Below are 12,632 nucleotides of genomic sequence, written 5' to 3' on the forward strand. Positions count from 1 at the left end.
CAATCCGATACCGATACCCGATACCAATACAAGTCAATGGGACTCAAGTATCGGACGGTATCCCTGATGGTTCCCAGGGTCTGAAGGAGAGGAAACTCTCCTTCAGGCCCTGGGAACCATATTAATGTGTAAAATAAAGAATTAAAATAAAAAATATTGCTATACTCACCTCTCCGACGCAGCCTGGACCTCACCGAGGGAACCGGCAGCGTTGTTTGCTTAAAATGCGCGCTTTTCCTTCCTTCCGTGACGTCACGGCTTCTGATTGGTCGCGTGCCGCCCATGTGGCCGCGACGCGACCAATCACAGCAAGCCGTGACGTAATTTTCAGGTCCTTCTAGGCATTCAGTATTTTAAAATTACGTTCCGGCTTTGTGATTGGTCGCGTCGCGGTCACATGGGCGACGCGACCAATCACAAGCCGTGACGTCACGGGAGGCTGGACACGCGCGCATTTTAAAATGCGCGCGTGTCCAGCCTCCCGTGACGTCACGGCTTGTGATTGGTCGCGTCACCCATGTGACCGCGACGCGACCAATCACAAAGCCGGAACGTAATTTTAAAATACTGAATGCCTAGAAGGACCTGAAAATTACGTCACGGCTTGCTGTGATTGGTCGCGTCGCGGCCACATGGGCGGCACGCGACCAATCAGAAGCCGTGACGTCACGGAAGGAAGGAAAAGCGCGCATTTTAAGCAAACAACGCTGCCGGTTCCCTCGGTGAGGTCCAGGCTGCGTCGGAGAGGTGAGTATAGCAATATTTTTTATTTTAATTCTTTATTTTACACATTAATGTTGTTTCGATACCGATACCCGATACCACAAAAGTATCGGATCTCGGTATCGGAATTCCGATACAGCAAATATCGGCCGATACCCGATACTTGCGGTATCGGAATGCTCAACACTAGTCCTGGGCAAATATCATTCAAGAGCATGAGCCCTCTGTGAGCTTATCAACCAGTAATGGTTGAACATACTGTTACTTGTGATCATGGAGCATCAAACTACCGAGATCCCTACTGACCACAAGAATTATGGAGTCAGCCCCATTTAAAGGGAAATTGTTATCATAAAATAACAAGTTGTATTAATCCGCATTTTTGAGTTACAATACATGCATTTTTCATATGTTTTAGCCATTTTTTTCACATCACAATCATTTAAAAAAAATAATAATAATCTTGCAATTTTTACAATGGTACAATGGGTTTTCTATACAAACTTTTTTTGTAACCCTTTCACAACATATGATATATATTTACATCATATGTCATGTCCCTGACTTTGTTGCAGGCTCGGGAGCTGGGCAGCCATCTTTCCTTGCACATGACAGCTGATTTAATCAGCTGTCATGTGCCTTTAACAGCTGCGGGTTCGTTCAGTGCAGCATCAAAACGGCGCATGTCGAGGCATCTGCATACATTCGCATGGCCTGCACACCCAATTTTAAAGATAGGTACGCAGGGCGTCGCAGGATGCAAGGAGTAGAAGGCAGAGCATAGGCAGGGCTTCAGGGAGGAAGTACACTGCCATCCGCAGCCCTCCCGTACGCTAGTGTGAAACCAGCCAAACACTTTTTTACTAACCTGATAACACAGGATCCACCAATAACAATAGGTTATGATGACACAACTGACTCTGTTCCTTCTTACTTCAAAAAGACCTTTTCACTCGCTCATTAGATGCTTCAATAAAAAGAGTTAGGGTCAGAGTCTGTCTATTGTGGCTCCTGTACATGTGGATTTTCCTTAAAAAATAATAAAAAAATTAGAGTAAAAAAAGTCCCAATAGCTGGTCTAAAAATGTCTACATTTCTATTTATTTATTTTGATACAGACTGTGATATGAGAAAAAATACATTTAACACAGAAACGTGAATTGGAAAATAATTTACGCAATTTAAGTGAATTTGGAATTTAGTAACAGAGAGAAAAAACATATATGTATGGTTATAGTATGTAGAACATATTGCAAAGACTTTGGTCTACACAAAAAAAAACTGCATTAAATATAATCTGTTTTAATACATTTCCAAATTAAGCTAAATGCCATAAGCCAAAAGTCATCTTTAACCCTTTCTAACTTCTGTAAATTTTGCTGTCACATTGGATTGGGAGTAAAAGGGCTCATTAACTAATTAACTAACCAACCAATTAAATAGCTAAAATTGGTTTAGTAAGACCATATATTTAGAAACAGGTTACGGCACTAACTCTAACATCAGCTTGTCGGCTTCCTCACTCACTAATGACCTGTTGACAAACAGCTCTAGCATGACATTAAAATATTGATTGAAAGGCCCACTCTCGATACTATCTCCATAGAACAAAAGCAAATAAGGAAGTGTTCAGTAAGACACATGAGAGAAAGGAGTAAGCTGAAATCAGTGAAATTTGTTCCTGACATAAGAGTCTAAAAGTCAAAACATTGCTTTAGAAAGGTCTAATGATAAAGCTACCAAACAAGTCATAAAATAAACAATGCCATGGATCTATCTATCTATCTATCTATCTATCTATCTATCTATCTATCTATCTATCTATCTATCTATCTATCTATCTATCCCATATCTAATGTAAAAACCCTGACTAGCACCTCTTCAGTGTGAATAAGCAATAACTACATAAAACCCAATAAACAGGTACAAACATACCTTTAACACACCACTCAAAAGAGAAGGTAAAAAGATAACAAATTTTATTAAGTTACATATAATACAAATATCACATATAGATAAAATAAACGTAGGAGGAAGGATTTTTACTCAAGCGAAATGCACAGACAGGATAGAGGAAGTACATATACCCAGGCTCTGGGATAGTGTGTAAAGCATGATTATTTTAGTAAGTCTAAAGAGCCATAACAAGGCTAGCCTTAAAGTGCATAGTGCAAAATTCATGCAAGAGTGAATCAAACCAATAACTAACACATACCCATATCATCCGCCTGTCCTCAATCACTGAAACCCCAGCATGTAAAAAGAAAAGGAAAACACAGCAGCACTCTATGAGGGCCAAGCTATATGAAAACACAAGTCTAAGCTGTATTGTTACTCAATACAATGTACACTCAAAAAATGAAAGTTCTTAGCTCATAAATTGGCCAATTCATGTGCGCCCATCAACCACTTTCAGGTTATACTTGTCTAATGGGCCCTATCCTACTGGACATGCCACTTTCCAATCCTACTGTACATGCCACTTTATGGCTAAAATGCCTACAATTCTCTCTCGGGCTATGAGCCTACAATTTAAATGGGCAACTAGAACTGGTTAAAACCACCTACAGGTTAATGGGAGGAGTGCAGAATCAGACAGGAGGCAGTTACAACCTGCTGTCCCTGGTATGGGCCACGACTGAGAAGTTAATGGAGTATTTATCTGGATCAGAGGTTCAACAACCCCTTAAATCACCCTGAGAGTGCAAAGCTAATGGCCCTGGAGCAATGATGGGTGACCCGCATGGTGAAATATAGGTACAAGATATAGGCCAAGAATACTCATGCCGACGCCCTCTCCAGGGTGACACACGAACGTCCTGGCCATGACCGAGGTGAGGAGCTTGAGGCAGAGATTTCTGGATTCCAAAACTTGTCTACCTCGTGGGTGGTGACACAGGGACAGAGGAGGAGTCTGAAGATCAAGTACTGGATGATTGGATCCAACTCCAACAGATGGACAAAGAGACTGCTCAACTGCGGTAGTGGGTGGCATTGAAGCAACTTCCTTGTTGGAGGGAGAGGAATGTGCTGTCCTCAGGTGCCCTGCGGATTCTAGGACAATGGGAATGACTCTGCTTGAGAGATGGAGTGTTGTATAGGAAGGTGCAGCTGTTGAGCAAAGCGGGAGTCACTTGGCAAGTAGTTCCCCCCTGAGAAGTCAATCAAGATAGTGGCCACCGAGGCTCATGAGCGAAATGCTCACTTCGGTACAAACAAAAAGTTCCAATGGCTACAGAGATTGGAGTATCACACACGATTGAGGAATGTGGTGGACGATGCATGCTATCAGTGCAGAAGCTGTGAGCTGGCTAAGCTCCCAGAACAGTGGGCCCCAACACAGACCATTGTGACATCCGCCCCTTTGAAAGTCTTGATGATTTACTATCTGACTGTAGGACCAAGGTATCTTGGCTATGAACATTGTCTGGTGATGACCGACCACTTCAACAAAATTTGCAGTGGTAACTCCAACTACAGATCAGAGCACCGAATCAGCTGCACAAGCTATCTGTCGAGATTTCATCAGCATGTACAGCTGCCTGAAAAGAAACCACTCCGATCAAGGCACCTGCTTCCAAGGGTGAGTTATGGAAGAACTACACCGTTTGTACCGGATTGGGAAATCCAGAACTACTCCCTCAATGGAATGGTGCCTGTGAGCACTTCAATTGAACATTAATTCAGATGTTACACACTTTGGAAAAAGACTGGAAAATACGGTGGCCTGAGTTTGTGGCAGAGCTGGTGTGCGTGTACAACAGTCGAGTGCACAGCACGATCGGGTTCACGTCATACACCATTGTTGTTCGGGCAAAAATGACGAGAGATTACAGAGCTGGAACTGGACCCAGAGGAGGACTACCCACAAATGGAGGTGTCCTCTTGGGTTAAGGAACATCAACACTGATTGCAGACTCTCCGTCGAGTGGTGCAGACGAAGTTTCAGGAACTTAAGCACCATGAAACACCACCTATTCACGGGACAGCTCTGAGACCTGGGGACCAAGTCCTGTTCCAGAATAAACAGCCCCGGGAAAAATTGGAAAGCCATTAGGAGCGGACTCCACACCCGAGTGACACGCCTGGTAAAACATTGCAGTGCAGTCCTTCAGGTCACAGCTGCTGCTCAAGGAGACCCATGCCGAGAGGAATCTTGTGGGGAGCTCTTCTCTCTTACTCCATAGATATATGGACTAGGTGCTCAGCGGGTAGAAACGGAGACCGCCAGAAGAAGGACTGTGTGCTAGGTGAGGATCCCAGCAGACAGTACACCGAACACCGCCGGCATTCTGCGATCCACAGGGTCTTCAGAGAGTGACAGGCTATGGAGCCACGATAAGTGAACTGTTAATCAGAGACTGAATCAGTTTAGTTTAGTACTGTTGACTAATTAAATATAGTTAATCCCTTCTCTGCAGCATTTGTGTTACTGAATCACAGCACCTGCTTATTACACATAGGTGCACATTCACACTGTGGCCATTTAATAAGCAGAACCTAAGCTAAAAACAAAAAGAGCAAATAGTCTGTAGTAAGTAAATAAATAGTAATAAAACATGTAAATAATATTGGATAAATGGGGAGCAATGCTTGTGAAATGGCCACAGTGTGAACATGAACATATGCATTGCACTTATACCAACATATGTTCTGGCTGAATTTTTTTAGCTTTAACTTAGTTTTTTTGTACTTTGTTCAAATTGTGCCATGACTCCCCTTTTGGGCTGTTCATCTGCTACTAACTTATCAATTATATAAATGTACAAAAGTCTGCCGCCTGGAGTGATTTTATTATGCCATAATTTTTTATATATGCCATACTTTTGTATGCAACATTTGTAATATTTTAGCAGAACATGCAACCTTTTATTCTAAACAAAAGTGCAAAAATTGTAAACTATTTCAATAAAGAAGATTTTTGATTTTGCGTAAAACTCAGGAACCATGCATGCCTGTTTGAATAAACTGGCACAAAAAGTAAACAAATACCAAAAAAGAAAGTGGCTCATAACTAGTACAAATGATAAATTGAGCACAAAGTTTCTTTTTCCTGCCTATATTATTGAATAAATTGAACCTGATATCTGATACTGCCCCATCCACAGGCAGGCAGGTATAAGACACTGGAAGCATTATTTCAGGCTGGTATGCACATGGACAAAATTGTTCGTAGCTTCTATTAAAGGAAGCTAAATCCCACTATGGTCACTGAAATAACTTAAAACTGACACAAGTCATTTTCAATTTCAATTTGCTGAATATCAACTATTGAGAATCAATCATTACTATTGAATTGTGGTTCAACAGAAACATTTAAAAAAGCAAACTAATGAATCTGGCCTGGACAAAAATTATGGTGACTTTCAATGAGACTTCCCTAGCAACCAGGTAACCCCTACATGTACTTAGCCTGGCTAATAGCTGTAAATCATTCAGCTGAGGCGATGAAAACTAAATCTCCGAGCACTAAAAAAAATACTCAGAGGACACCCGAGCATGCTCGGGAAATCTCGAGTAAAGAGTATATTCGCTTATCACTATTCAGCACCTGTACACAGGTATTTTCACGCCTCGTGAGCAATATGACTTGCCAAAAACCTTCATTTTTTTTCTCATCTGTCCAAAGGACATTCTTCCAGAGGCTTTGTGGCTTGTCTATCTGCATTTTGGCAAATTTCCGTTTTGCTTTTTTGTGATTTGCTTCCAAGAGTGGTTTCCTCCTCGGTCTTCTTCCAAGAAGTCCACTTTTGCTAAGACAGAGGCAAATGGTGCAATCTTACACTGATCTACCATGATCATCTCTAATCTCTTTGGAAGTTGTTCTGGGCTTTTTGGTTACCACTCATGTTATCCATCTCTTCAATTTGCCATCAATTTTCTCCTTGTGGCCACGTGCAGGGAAGTTGGCTTCCATCCTATAGACCTTAAACTTCTGAATAATATGTGCAACTGTAATATCAGAGACATTAAACAGTTTGGTGATAGTTTTAGAACCTTCATTATTAACACGTTTGCCTATAACTTGTTTTCTAATCTCTTAAAACAACTCTCTCCTTACCCTTTTTGGTCTATGTTCAGTGTGGTGCACACATGATGCCAAACAGCAGAGTGACTGCTTTTCACCCTTTAAAACGCAGACTGTAATGCTAAGTACTGGATACACCTTAATGCCGTGGTCGCCAACCTTTCTGACCTTGAGATCCACATTCAGCTCTGAGAGAGGGTCGTGAGCCACATCCAGCTCCCACTCATCTCACAGTAGAGGCAACCAAAGCCCCCATTACGGGTATAATCAACTGGAAGCAGTACACCAAGATCCAGGGGTTCCCACAATGCTCCATTCAGAATTCGCCAAACACAAGGTCACATCCAGCTTCAAGCATCTCTTCTGATAAAATCATCCTGTCTCCAGTGTACCATAGTTCAGTTATCTCTAGACATACTGTATGTGTGTCCAGGTCTGCTCTTCTGTGCAGGGCTGCTCACAATATTCACCATTTTCAGATGTGCTCTTCATACCTGTTTGCTAGACCTGGAGTTAATGCACCAAGCTGGCAGACAGCTGCGAGCCACAATTCATGGGACCGTGAGCCACATGTGGCCCCCGAGCTACAGGTTGGGGACCCCTGCCTTAATGTAACATGTCCTTATGGTCAAATTCTTTTGAACCTTTTCTAAGGAGAACCTTCATTTTTATCCAGGCATTTTCATCATTTTTTTTTCATTAGTTGATGTTCAGTGAATTTAAATTGAAAATTACTTTTGTCAATTACAAATTATTTCAATGACCATTGGGTTTTTTCTTACTTTAACAGAAATTTATCATCAATTTTATCCAAGTGTGTATGTTTTATTCTGAACAGCTGCAATGTTTTAGTGAAAAATATACATTGAAAGCCTCTGATGGCTAAATGGTAAAACAGATTGGAAGGAGAGGTGGGTCTTCGGTGATTTCCCCCTCCTCTCCTTGAGTGACTGGTCTCTGCCCCTTAGTGTGCATAGGGTGTGAGGTAGTGACCCCTGTTACAGCTAGGGGGAACTATTTGTGCTCCGTAGAATATACACAGAGGCGTATGAAGGCCATAGGTGTGCATGACAGTCACAGGTGTAGTTGTGATTGCAATGTGAGGCAGTCACTCGTGTCGCAGGCAGGGGTCGCTGTGTGTTCTCCCCAGGTTGTGCATGCAGACGGATGAAGTCTATAGGTGTGCATGGGAGTCAAAGATTTCCGGTCTGGGTTTTCCATGTGGCTGAAGGCTACATGTTTGTGTGTGTTAAAAGCCCTGCAGTAAAAGCTATGGGTGTGTCAGGTGTAAGGTGCAATGTCAGTTTCAGTCTAGTGTGTGCTGGTGTGCAGAGCAGAGGCCTGCAGAGCGCTGGCTGAGTGCATGGAGGCCCAGGCCAGCAGAGCCAGCACCCAGGGCAGCTGAATAGCCTGCCACCCATAGCATATACAGCAATGCAAGTTGCCCATGGTTATGGTTTCTGATGTGGACAGTCCTGTGCCCGGAGGTGGATGTCCTGTGCCCAAAAGAAGACTAGTATGTGTAACGATTACAAACAGGTGGATATGGTGCCCAGCTGCTATTCGGAGGATATCCTGGGCTGTGTACGGCTGTGTGAGTAAAGAGACTGTGATACAGCAATGCAGGACACCCATGAGAACTAGTCAGAGAAGAGCTAGCATGTGTAGTGTCTGCAACATGTAAAGTTGTGTGTTTGGAGACATTAATATGGCACGCGGTCGCCCAGGGAAACTGGACAAGGGAAGTCTGGCCTGTTTAGGGACTGCAAATCTAAAGCCATATGATATGTATTGCTATGAACTGGTATGAACTGAACACTGATAATATACACTGAAATTATATATATTTGTGCGAATTGGACTTTAATGCTGTGAGGAAACACATTAAAGAAACCTTTGTGTTGGAACTTTGTGGGTCACTGCCTCTTCACTACGTACGATGCAACCACAATCTTACAAGGGAGAGACTTGCCTCTCTGTTTTAAGCAAAAGTAGTTGAAACCACAGTGACAATTTAACTATTGTGAGTTCTTGACCATTGATCAATATGCTTTTTCTGTTACATTTTTCTTCTTTCCAAAGCAAGCATGTATTTTTATTAGCTAATCATTAGCTTATCATAAGAGTTGTACATTTTGAGATAAGTATTCTTCTATTATGCAATTATGCTAATTGCACTGTGATCAAACTCTGATCATTGTTTGTTCCGAGTATGAACATGGTGTGATTCGATTCTCTTGGACAAGATGAAGGAGAAGATGGAAAAAAATATCTGTGAAATTCAGATTGCTTTCAGATGTCATTTGACTGCAGTCCGATGGCTTCCACAAACTCATTGACTTGCATGGCCGAGTGTGATATGAATAAAAGATCAAACTCGAGCATGAACTGATTTTTTTTCACTCTGAGGAAAAAAAATTGGACTTGTGCACGGCTCCATAGAATAGCATTAGTCCACTGCGATCGCTGTTTCGTCGGAACACACTCGGATCGATAATATGGCTGTCTGCACCTGCTTATGGTAGGTTTCATATTTACAAGTTTCACGGTTTGAATATGGTCTGTGCTGTACAGATTAAACGTGGGGCTCCTGACCTGAAACTCCACATCCTCATTTATGTGTAATAAATTTCTAAGAATTTTTAAGCTTTATTTTATTACTTTTTCTAGAAACAGTGCCACTCTTGCCGATGGGTTGTGCCTGATTTGCAGCTCTATTGAAGTAAAGTGTGACAACATTTAAAAAAAGATGACATCTCACATAACCCTGATCCAATGGTAGACATATTGAATGTTTATTCATGAATAGAAATAAAAATGAAGCATAGGTCTGTATTATGGGTCTGACTGTATTAACCAAGAGTATAAACAAGCATGCTCACAACACTTGTTAGAACTAATTACACCATCCATGTTTTTGGAAATGTAGTGTAAAGAAAAAGACCACACTCTTGTATAAATGAACAAAACCGTCATACGACACTCGTAGGCAAACTGTGCTACGGATAAGTGGCACGTGGAGACTATTTCTAAATAAGAATCCGTCACCAAAGCACTCTTATGGGCTGACAAAGGTGGTCTTTCAAGTGCCTCTCCTTTAGACATGCACACAACAGGTGCATGCAGGAGCCATGCAAGCCCTAATAAAGAGTAAAAAGATACATGTTCAAGTGGACTACAGGAGATGTCAGACATTTTCCCAGCTGCAGAAAGAAGAATGACTCATCGGAACCTAGAAAACAAGAAGAAAAAAAAAGAAAAAGTAATATTATTGAATTTTGGTCTCACAACATAGAGTGGCTAATAGAGAAATGGCACTATGACCTTCCCGGACCTAGCGGAGATATCAATATCTCCTGAGAGTGCTGATAATAACAGGACCAGTGAAACTCATTATAATAATTAGGCACAAGCTATTAGAGTAAACATTTACCTGACACTCAAGGAAAAGAAGCTGGAATACCAAACATTGGCAAATGTATTAAAAATATTGAAAAGGGAGCAAAAAAATTTAAAAAGATAACAATAATTTTTTTATTATTATTTTTTAATGTTTCTTTAACCCCTTGACGACCGCCGATACGCCTTTTAACGGCAGTAGTTAAGGGTACTTAAACCACAGCACCATTAATTAACAGCGCTGTGGAAAAAGTGTATAGCTGCCCCCAGAGTCAAATTTTCTCTGGGGTCTCAGCTGCCGGGGGTAGCCGAGACCCCTGAGAACATGATTCAGGTCGGCTTTTACCGACCCCGGATTGCGATCGCCGTTATTAACCGTATAACGAAGACCGCAAAAAAAGCGCGATTTGCCATTTAATTTCTCTGTCCTCTGATGTGATCGCACATCAAAGGACAGAGAAATAGGGTCCCTGATTGCCCCCCGATACTTACCAGTGTCTTCCGGTGTCCCTTGGTCCTCCTGCTTCCCCCCACGGCCTCTGGCACCTTCTTCGGGTAAGAAAATGGCAGGCGCATGCGCCGTGCGCCAGCCGAGATCTGCTGGTAAGCACCCAGCAACAATAGGAAGTTTTTTCCTTTTGGTTCATTTTGGTCACTGTGATAGACCATATCACAGTGAGCAAAATAAAAAAAAATAGTAAATGAACACCTCCTTTATCACCCCTTTAGTTAGGGAAAAAATAATAAAAAAAAAGAAAATATGTTTATTTCCATTTTCCCATTAGGGTTACAGTTGGGCTAAAGTTAGGGTTAGAGTTGGAATTAGGGACAGGGTTAGGATTAGGATTGGGATTAGGGTTAGGGGTGTGTTGGGGTTAGGGTTGTGATTAGGGTTATGGTTAGGGTTGGGATTAGGGTTAAAGGTGTGATGGGTTTAGGGTTGGAGTTAGAATTGGGGGGGTTTCCACTGTTTAGGTACATCAGGGGGTCTCCAAACGCGACATGGTGCCACCATTGATTCCAGTCAATTTTGCATTCAAAAAGCCAAATGCTGCTCCCTACCTTCTGAGCTCTGCCTTGTGCCCAAACAGTGGTTTACCTCCACATATGGGGCATCAGCGAACTCAGGACAAATTGGACAACAACTGTTGGGGTCCAATTTCTCCTGTTACCCTTGGGAAAATAAAAAATTGGGGGCTAAAAAAATCATTTTTGTTGGGAGGGTGTAGTTTCCAAAATAGGGTCATTTGTGCGGGATTTCTACTGTTTAGGCACATCAAGGGCTCTGTAAAAGCAGTATGACGCACACAAACCATTCCATCAAAATCTGCATTCCAAAACATCACTACTTCCCTTTCGAGCCCCAACGTGTGCCCAAACAGTACTTTTCTCCCACATATGGGGTATCAGCATACTCAGCACAAATTGGACAACAACTATTGGGGTCCAATTTCTCCTGTTACCCTTGGAAAAATAAAAAATTGCGGGCTAAAAAAACATTTTTGTGGAAAAAAATGATTTTTTAGTTTCATGACTTAGTGTTATAAACTTTAGTTAAACACTTGGGGGTTCAAAGTTCACACACACAACACATCTAGATAAGTTCCTTAAGGGGTCTAGTTCCCAAAATGGGGTCACTTGTGGGAGGTTTCCACTGTTTAGGCACATCAGGGGCTCTGCAAACTCAACATGACGCCCACAGACCATTCTATCAAAGTCAGCATTCCAAAACGGCGCTCCTTCCCTTCTGAGCTCTGCCATGAGCCCAAACAGTGGTACCCCCCACATATAGGGCATCAGAGTACTCAGGACAAATTTCACAACAAAGGAAGTGGTCCAATTTCTCCTGTTACCTTTGTGAAAGTAAAAATTTTGGGGGTGAAAAGATCATTTTTGTGGAAAAAATATGATTTTTTATTTTCACGGCTCTACGTTATAAACTTCTGTGAAGCACTTGGGGGTTCAAAGTACTCACCACACATCTAGATATGTTCCTTAAGGGGTCTAGTTTCCAAAATGGTGTCACTTGTCAGGGGTTTCCACTGTTTAGGTACATCAGGGGCTCTTGAGACACAACATGGCGTCCGATCTCAATTCCAGAAAATTCTGCATTGAAAAAGTCAAACGGCGCTCCTTCCCTTCCAAGCTCTGCAGTGCACCCAAACAGAGGTTTACCCCCACATATGGGGTATCTGTGTACTCAGGAAAAATTGCACAACAACTTTGGTGGTCTAATTTCTCCTGTTACCCTTGTAAAAATAACAATTTGGGGGAGAAAAATCATTTTTGTGGAAAAAATATTTTTTTTTATTTTTAAAGTTATAGAGTTATAAAGTTATATATAAAGTTATGAAGTTATATATATATAGTTATAAAGTTATAAACTTCTGTGAAGCACTTGGGGGTTCAGAGTGCTGAACACACATCTAGATAAGTTTGTTAAGGGGTCTAAATTCCAAACTGGTGTCACTTGTGGGGGGTT

Source organism: Ranitomeya variabilis, chromosome 1, assembly GCF_051348905.1.
Source record: "Ranitomeya variabilis isolate aRanVar5 chromosome 1, aRanVar5.hap1, whole genome shotgun sequence".
In the NCBI taxonomy this organism is placed as follows: Eukaryota; Metazoa; Chordata; class Amphibia; order Anura; family Dendrobatidae; genus Ranitomeya; species Ranitomeya variabilis.